We start from the raw sequence: 7,728 nt of genomic DNA on the forward strand, positions 1-7,728 counted from the left end.
GATTGTAATCAGAAAGGCGATAATCAAAACCCACCCCTAATCAAGAACTTGCAAAGTAAAAACATGATCTATGTAAGGTAGCCCTTTTGTTATTTACAGTTAAAAAGAGGATTAGTGTTATGTGCGCTGGCTGAGTCTGTTTCTTTTCTTAGAAATAGTTTCTCCTGCCCTGGAGAAAATCCACTCGCATGGAACAGAAGAGGCTGTGGAGTGCAGGAACCTGAAGAAAATATAATCTGATCAAACATTATTCAGCTTTAAATATTGTTCAGCTTTAAACATTATTCAGCTTTAAATATTGTTCAGCTTTAAAGTTACTGTGCAACTGTGTAATAAAATGTGTGCTCACGACTTTGGCCTTGAGAGCGATAAGAAGCGAAGAGACTAGAACACCCAAGGCCGCTTTCCTTTTATGGAGTTGTTTTTCTGCTAATGCAGCACTTTCCTCACAACCCCCTCCTGTAAGTTTTAGAGAATATATACCCATCCTCACAGCAAATATTTGGAATCTCTTGATGTGAGCTGTGTTTGAGAGGTTGTCTCTGTCTCAATAAAAGTTCACTGATTCCCCATCTGCAGCAGGTGTCCGGTTGTCTTCATTCTCCGCCAGCCTGGTTAAGTCTATTCCTCCTTAACATCTAAAAGAACCTATTTAATGAAGGAAGACGGGTTCACTTTGTGTTTAATATTATTCTATTGCTGTTGTTGTTTTTTTTATATCCTTCAATTGGCGTCACGAACAGGATCCGCTCCAGGTCAAACTGGAACGGGAGGGAGGAAATCGGCCGTGGTCTGAGTGAACGGAGTTTGGACAAAAGCTGTGTACACACAAAAAACAAGGTAAGCAGACCTTTTATTTCTGCTATATTGAACATTATAAAAATACTTAGTGTCCAAACTCCTAGTAATTCATAACCAAAATTGTCTGGCTTACTTAAGGCTTGTTGAGAATCAGACAAGTGAATAAGAGATAAGTGAATAAGAAATAAGTGAATAAGTGAATAAAGATAAGAGTGAACTGAGGTCTGGCCACGGTTGCAGCCGACGGGTTTGCTCTCCGGTGTCGGATACATACCTCAGCAGGTCTGGGACCTTGAAAGGGTTTATTAGTAACGCCTTTCTAAACAATTAAAAGGTTAAAGGCCTTGAGAATATTTTTTAGTAATATTCTCTAAACTACAGAAGGGTTAGGAAGGCCCAGAGGACTTTATTAGAAAAGATCCTCTAAAACTTAAAAAAGAGAAGTACTGGTTGGAGTCCATAGGAGGGGTCCCTTTGATCAATAGGAGAAAACGGATCTCTTCTTAAAACCCCGATGATTTTAGTGTTTTAAATGTTTTGATGTTCTGTTTGATATTGGACACACATAAATACACGCTGAATGCTTGCTGTGGAACACTGGGCAGGACAGTTTGTTCTCCGTTGTTCACAGATTACACAATTAAAGGAACTAGGTTCCTCTTTTGGTTAAAATAATACACCACACATAGAATTTTTTTTACACATTTATTACATACATACGGAGGGTAATGAGTGACTGCAGGTAATGTATGAAGTGTGAATGAGACGTGTGAACAAGGTGACAACCAACTAGCACCCCTATCAGGAAGCTCTAGGCAAGGTTACCCGCCAGACTCCGGTTTGGTAGAAGCCTGGTAACACCTGAAGGGATATTTCAGTGCTGACTCACCTTTAAAGCAGCGCCCCAGCTGATTAGTGCCTAACAGAGGCAGAAACCCAGCTGGCCCAAATTCTCCTTTAAAAGCAATAAAAGAACACTCCTCCATTGACAGTAAAATGGATGGAGAATTAGATCGAGAAACTAATGATGATGGTTGGGGTCCCGGTGTTATTCTTAGCACATTGGGAGAACAATTAACATGTGTTGAGACAGTCATCAACTCCACACACCAGCCTAAAGAAGCAAAACAGCTGAAAGATGCTTTTAAATTAGTCAAAAAGTTAGGGGTAACCTCTTCTGGCATATGTCTATGCGGGCCCGTGTGTAAATAGAACATAAATTACCGGTGTGTGTAAATAAAGTGTAAAATAGTGGTATAAACTGTCTGTTGAATTTCTCCTGAGTGTTGAAAAAAAGGAAAAACTCTTTTCTGCTCTCTCTGAGAGAGGGGCTGTGTGTGTGAGACAGGAAGTGTGCATGCCCATAGAAGGAAAGAGATGAGGTAAACTCTGTGCAGATAGACCGAAGTAAAAAAAAAAAAAAAGGAAAAGGGTCTCTCTCTCTGTCTCTGTGAGAGGAAAAAGGTGGGGGCCGAGTGAGCCCGCGGGGCCGAGCGGGTCCGCGGGAGCGAGCGTGTATGCTGTATGAGGAAGAAGGGAGTGAGAGGGAGCGAGTGAAAAGAGTAATCGAGTATTTGGTGATTTTTTTTATTATTTCAGAGGCACTGGGTAAGAGTTTTGACTTTAGCTGTGAGAGTTGTGAAAAGAGCAGGTTTTTCTTTTGTTGTAGACTGTGAGTAATCGGTGTTTTTCTGCCTATTGTGCTGCGTGGAAGACACAGAAGTGTAGAAATGTTTGTGGTTTATCTTTGTTTGACGTTTTATATAGAGTTGGTTGATTCAGGGTGATTTCTCCCGTTTAAGGGAGGAGTTGCATTGTGGTTATGTTAAAGCTTTGCTGTAGGGGTATGTGTGTGATTTTGTGCTGGCTTCGCATGTTTAAATGGATGCATAGAAGTTTGTCAGTGAGAAATTGTTATGGTGGGGTTTTAAAGTTAGTGAAGAGTCAAACAACGCCCACTGTTTTAAAAAGGCCCAAAACATCATAAAAGACACCTCACATTCTGGCCACTCCCTGTTCGAACTGTTGCCCTAAGGCAGACGGTACAGGGCAATCAGAGCAAGGACTAATAGACTCAAACACAGCTGTTATCCAACTGCAATAACACATCTGAATACTACAAAAATGTCCACCATGCCACTCTTGTGTTAATCTATGCACGGTCTGAAGCATGACGGTGGGAATACTTAGTATTTTAAGTATTCTATCTATTTTATTGATTGAATTTTATTGTTTTTTTATATTTGATATTACTAGGGATGATGCAATGATCGGGGACCATTCTTAATGTCGTCGGTCTCATGACAATGACAATAAAGTTTTTGATTTTGATTCTGATTCTGAAATACACCCTCCTCAAGAGTTCAATGATTTAGGCAGTTATGTTTATACAAATACTAAATGTATGTTTAGTGTCTTCATACAGGTGTTTTTTTCTTAACCTGGAAGCCTGAGTACGGCAGCAGAAGACAGGCCAAGCTTTGGCTAAAATTCACGGCTGGACACCAGAGTTGTCCTCACCCCTCCCGGTAAAACAAAAAAGAGAGAATGTAGTTTGAGGCGGGTTTTTCTCGCTGAACTGCTCTGGGTGCTGTGTCCCTGAATCTCACCAGTGTTAACCTCTGGCGGAAGACATGGAGAAAAGGAAAAGATGTTCCTGGTAAATCACTGAAACAAATAAAACCACACACAACCAGAGAAAGATATGAGAAGGGTGAGGAACAGACACATGTGCGTGTTAGAGACATGCCTCGTTTGAGAAAAAGTTAAAGTAACCCATATAAAGACGCACCCATACATGCAATGAAGAAACAGCTTACATACATGTGCACGTACATGCAAGGTTAAAGTAGCGACACTTAACATACACCTGTTTTTAAATGATATAGTTTATACATTACTGACAATTAAACGCTTTGGGTTGCAGGACAACAACGTAACGTCAAAAGACAAAGACACTGGTCTGAGGATTAAGTGAGGACACGACAAATTTAGTGGTTAAAAGGGTCGACTTGGGACATGTTTTTGTTGATTGTTTAAGACAAATGACTACTGAATGATAGGAAATTCCTTTTTAGGTTTCTAAACAGGATCTTAAGAATTTTAACACGTACCTGTGTTGTCCTGTCAACTTGAGGGGTTATGAGTTGATTATATGGTGAAAAAAAAAAAAAAAACAAAAACAAAAAAGGGGGGAGACGAGATCTCGTTGTTTCTCCCCTCTCGGGATAACACAGCCAACACAACATCATTTTCCTGTTCGCCTGTTTTGTTTTGTTTTTGTTTTTTTCTGAGAGCCGAAGCTGACCTGGACTCCTACCCTCCCCTCTACCATCGTTGCCCTCTCCGCGACCATCTTTGACCCTTTGACCCCTGAAGGCCACAGCAGCTGGACTCACAACAACAACTTGAGGATGTCAACAGTGCTGCAAAAGAGTGATCTCATGCAGCAGAGACGGAGAGCATTAAACCTAAAGCCCGTTTCACTACACGGGGGAAATTCCCAGGCTGCGTCAGCTGACAGAGCTGTGACGAGACGCGCATTAAGCCCGGAGGAAAAGGGACGGTGAGCAGAAGGATGCTGACCTCTGAGAAGAGCCGAACAGCAGAGCTGCAGAAGGCCGTGGAGCAAAGTAAGGACAACATAAACAGACCCAAAGAGGAGGGGAGGACCCTAGGCCATGCGTCAGGCCGCTGGTTTACCTAAACTACAGAACAGGAAGGTGATGAACACAAACATATACCAACACACGAACACACACTTCTGCATGCGCCTACTTAGAATGAAGGGAAACACACACATGAACACTTATGCACTTGTTGAGGGAGTAAAAACTGATACATACCCATGCACTAAAATCAAAATGTTGATTTAATTTACTAAGAAGTGACACACAATGCTCCAGCTGCTGCAATGAAGAATGCTTTACTGACAAAGGCTCAATGCTGCACACAACAAAGTCAAATACAGAATTTGCTATAATAATAAGCCCAGAGGGCATTTGTGTGGTCTGGGGAGCAGAGTCCGGAGCGGTTTGGTTATGAAAATGATGCCCGTGCGAGATATCTGGGGCTTAAGGCCTCGACTTAATTGTTTACTCTACACTAAAAAGAAAAGAAAACACTCTGAGCAGTGGTGCAGAGTGAAAACGAGGAATTAACAGTGTGAGTTTTATTTCAGAGCGCCACGTCATTGTGATGGAGATTTAATAAAGGAGGAACACACGGACAAAGAAGAAGAGAAGGGGGGGCAGCCCTTGAACGCGATTGCCTGAGGCATTAAAGTTCTGTGCTAAATTCTGGTTTCCAGTGTGAGAAAAGTCACGCAGTGCCAGTAGTAGAGCTAGGTTGAGTGATGATTCTAAATTACTGTAAGTAAATCATCGTACACCGTTCAAGTTTCATGATAACGGGGATCTAGACTTTGTTGAACCCTAGGCAATTTGAACAGGTAAAAGTCGAGTGACCAAGTGGCAGTTGAATAAAAGTCATTGAATAAGTGTTGAAATAAACTGGCAGAATTAAGAGAATTAAAACATTTCAAGAGCTCAACTTACTTAATGGTTCAATTTTGTTTCACGAACGCAAAACATATAGGTTTATGAATATGAAAAGGTTGAGGTGGTGTTGATTTGACTCTGTGTAGGTTTAGGTTGGTATTTTTATTGATGGGAAGAATATTCAGTGACAAGTCCTAAGACCCGGGCGTCTGCATTTTGTTTTTGTTATTTTTCATTTTATTTTGTTTTATATTTACTGATTTTTGTTTGTGAATCTTTTCTTTAAGCAGATCTGCACATCGGAAATTACAAGCATTACACGTCGGCGAGAAAATTGTTGTAAGTGAGTTTCTCCGCATTGAAATGGGTTCTGGAGGAAACACTTGTGGGGACAATTAGAAACGAGAGTCCCTGTTTAAAAAAGGATTCAGCGAGGTAATCCAAACTCAAGTTCTTGTTTCTTTTTGAGATGACGTCATTTTGCTGAGTGTGGAAACTAGATGCGACGACAGGTTTCACTATCAGCAAAGAACGGATGAATGGATGAAAGACTGGGAATAAAAACAAACGGACTGACTGGTAAAAGATGACAAGACTTGACCATGACTCAAGGTTAACCACCTCCACCTAGATAGGATAAAAGGGTGGATGAATTTATGTGGGTTTCTTTTACAGGAGTAGAAGGATGACAAAATATTCGAGGATGAGTGAACCTGTAAATGCCATTTTTGTGTCTTGTGTTGCTTACAGAGGTAACTGCGCAGCGTTACCATTTACATTTTCTTCCCTACAGGGTTACAGTTTTAATGTTTTTCTATTACAGGATTTCTGGGCGGATGTGTGAAGAAACGATGTTTATGGGTTAGGAGTTGGGGATGCTATTACACTGTATTCTGGTGAGAGTGTTGGGGGAGACACACCCTGTCTTGAAAACTGTGATTCTTTTACAGGAAATGTTTTATAGCACCTATGGAATGAGGATGTCTGACTACGGTCAATGTGCTGCTAATGTTTGCTTTGCTTTGGTGAGAGGGGTGCAGTAGAAAACAGACAAGTGACATGACAACAAGTAATAATAACAGATAACAAATTTGGGGACAGTTTGACCTAGAGCCCACTAACTGGCCATTAGGGGCTCTCTCTCTCATTGCCCAAAGGGTGAATAAAGCAAATTGTGGCAATAATAGTGATTTAATGATTGGAGAAACCTGAACATGATACTTGTCTGTTGAGCTGAATCGTTTATTACTCTTATGATTTTCCGGTGGGACTATGAAGATTTTTTGGTACAGATTGCAGGTTGTTGCTCTTTAACTCCTAGAACACGCCCTTGGCGAGGTGAGGGGAACTGGACCACCTTTCTCTGACCCATCATACTCTATTAGACGACATACAAGCTAAGTAAACATTTCTTGGCCCTTTCCCCCTGAAATGACAGGCAGGCAAAGATGATGCGTCTTTGTTTGCTTCCTGGCCCTGGGTCTCATTCCCATTGGCATAATCCTGATCTGTGAAGGGCCCCCGACACTTGTGACACCTTGAAGTTCAAAAGCTTCGCCCACTTCTGACAGTCCCAATCTGACAAATGTAGCCCCTAGGGTCTTGCCCACCACTTCCTCTCCAGTTTTACCATATTCACTTTTGAATGTCCTTAGCAGTTACCGTTCTGAGTTTATTTTACGGTTGGTTTATTCTTTCACATTTTCACGTTTATATCTCTCATTATTATAGTATACTCTGTACTCTCCACATTTTTATCATTACTTATGTTTTTTGATTGCTGAGTTACAGGAGCTGTTAATTTTGTGTCACTACCCTGGTTGCACTAACTCGTTGTACCCTTGTGTGCAGGACAGCTGTTACTGCTTTCATCGGGAACCGTGACTGCTTGCAGCCGACCCCTGGGCAGGGTGGTGCCTGGACTCTTTTCTCCTCATCTGCAATGACAGATAAAGACAAATGAAAAGACCCGAGGAGTTTTTCGAGCCAGGCTTCGACACGTCTCTGTGTTCCTTTGAATGTTACTTATTTTTGTGTGTTGACCCATTTAAGATGGGTCAAAAGGGGGATTTGAAGAAAATATAATCTGATCAAACATTATTCAGCTTTAAATATTGTTCAGCTTTAAACATTATTCAGCTTTAAATATTGTTCAGCTTTAAAGTTACTGTGCAACTGTGTAATAAAATGTGTGCTCACGACTTTGGCCTTGAGAGCGATAAGAAGCGAAGAGACTAGAACACCCAAGGCCGCTTTCCTTTTATGGAGTTGTTTTTCTGCTAATGCAGCACTTTCCTCACAACCCCCTCCTGTAAGTTTTAGAGAATATATACCCATCCTCACAGCAAATATTTGGAATCTCTTGATGTGAGCTGTGTTTGAGAGGTTGTCTCTGTCTCAATAAAAGTTCACTGATTCCCCATCTGCA

At 41.2% G+C, this 7,728-nt stretch overlaps 1 long non-coding RNA gene across 1 annotated transcript; it reads left to right on the plus strand.

Moving 5' to 3' along the window:
* The first annotated feature begins 219 nt into the window (after nt 1-219).
* LOC147329706 (uncharacterized) lies at nt 220-7,728 on the plus strand. The gene is made up of 2 exons (XR_015128985.1): nt 220-614; nt 744-7,728. It is a non-coding gene; the product is annotated as an uncharacterized LOC147329706 (long non-coding RNA).

The sequence above is a fragment of the Aulonocara sp. 'chitande type north' Nkhata Bay genome, linkage group LG5, assembly GCF_057382095.1.
Source record: "Aulonocara sp. 'chitande type north' Nkhata Bay isolate Kocher_YH1m ecotype deep benthic linkage group LG5, A_spYH_male_GT1.1, whole genome shotgun sequence".
Taxonomy (NCBI): Eukaryota; Metazoa; Chordata; class Actinopteri; order Cichliformes; family Cichlidae; genus Aulonocara; species Aulonocara sp. 'chitande type north' Nkhata Bay.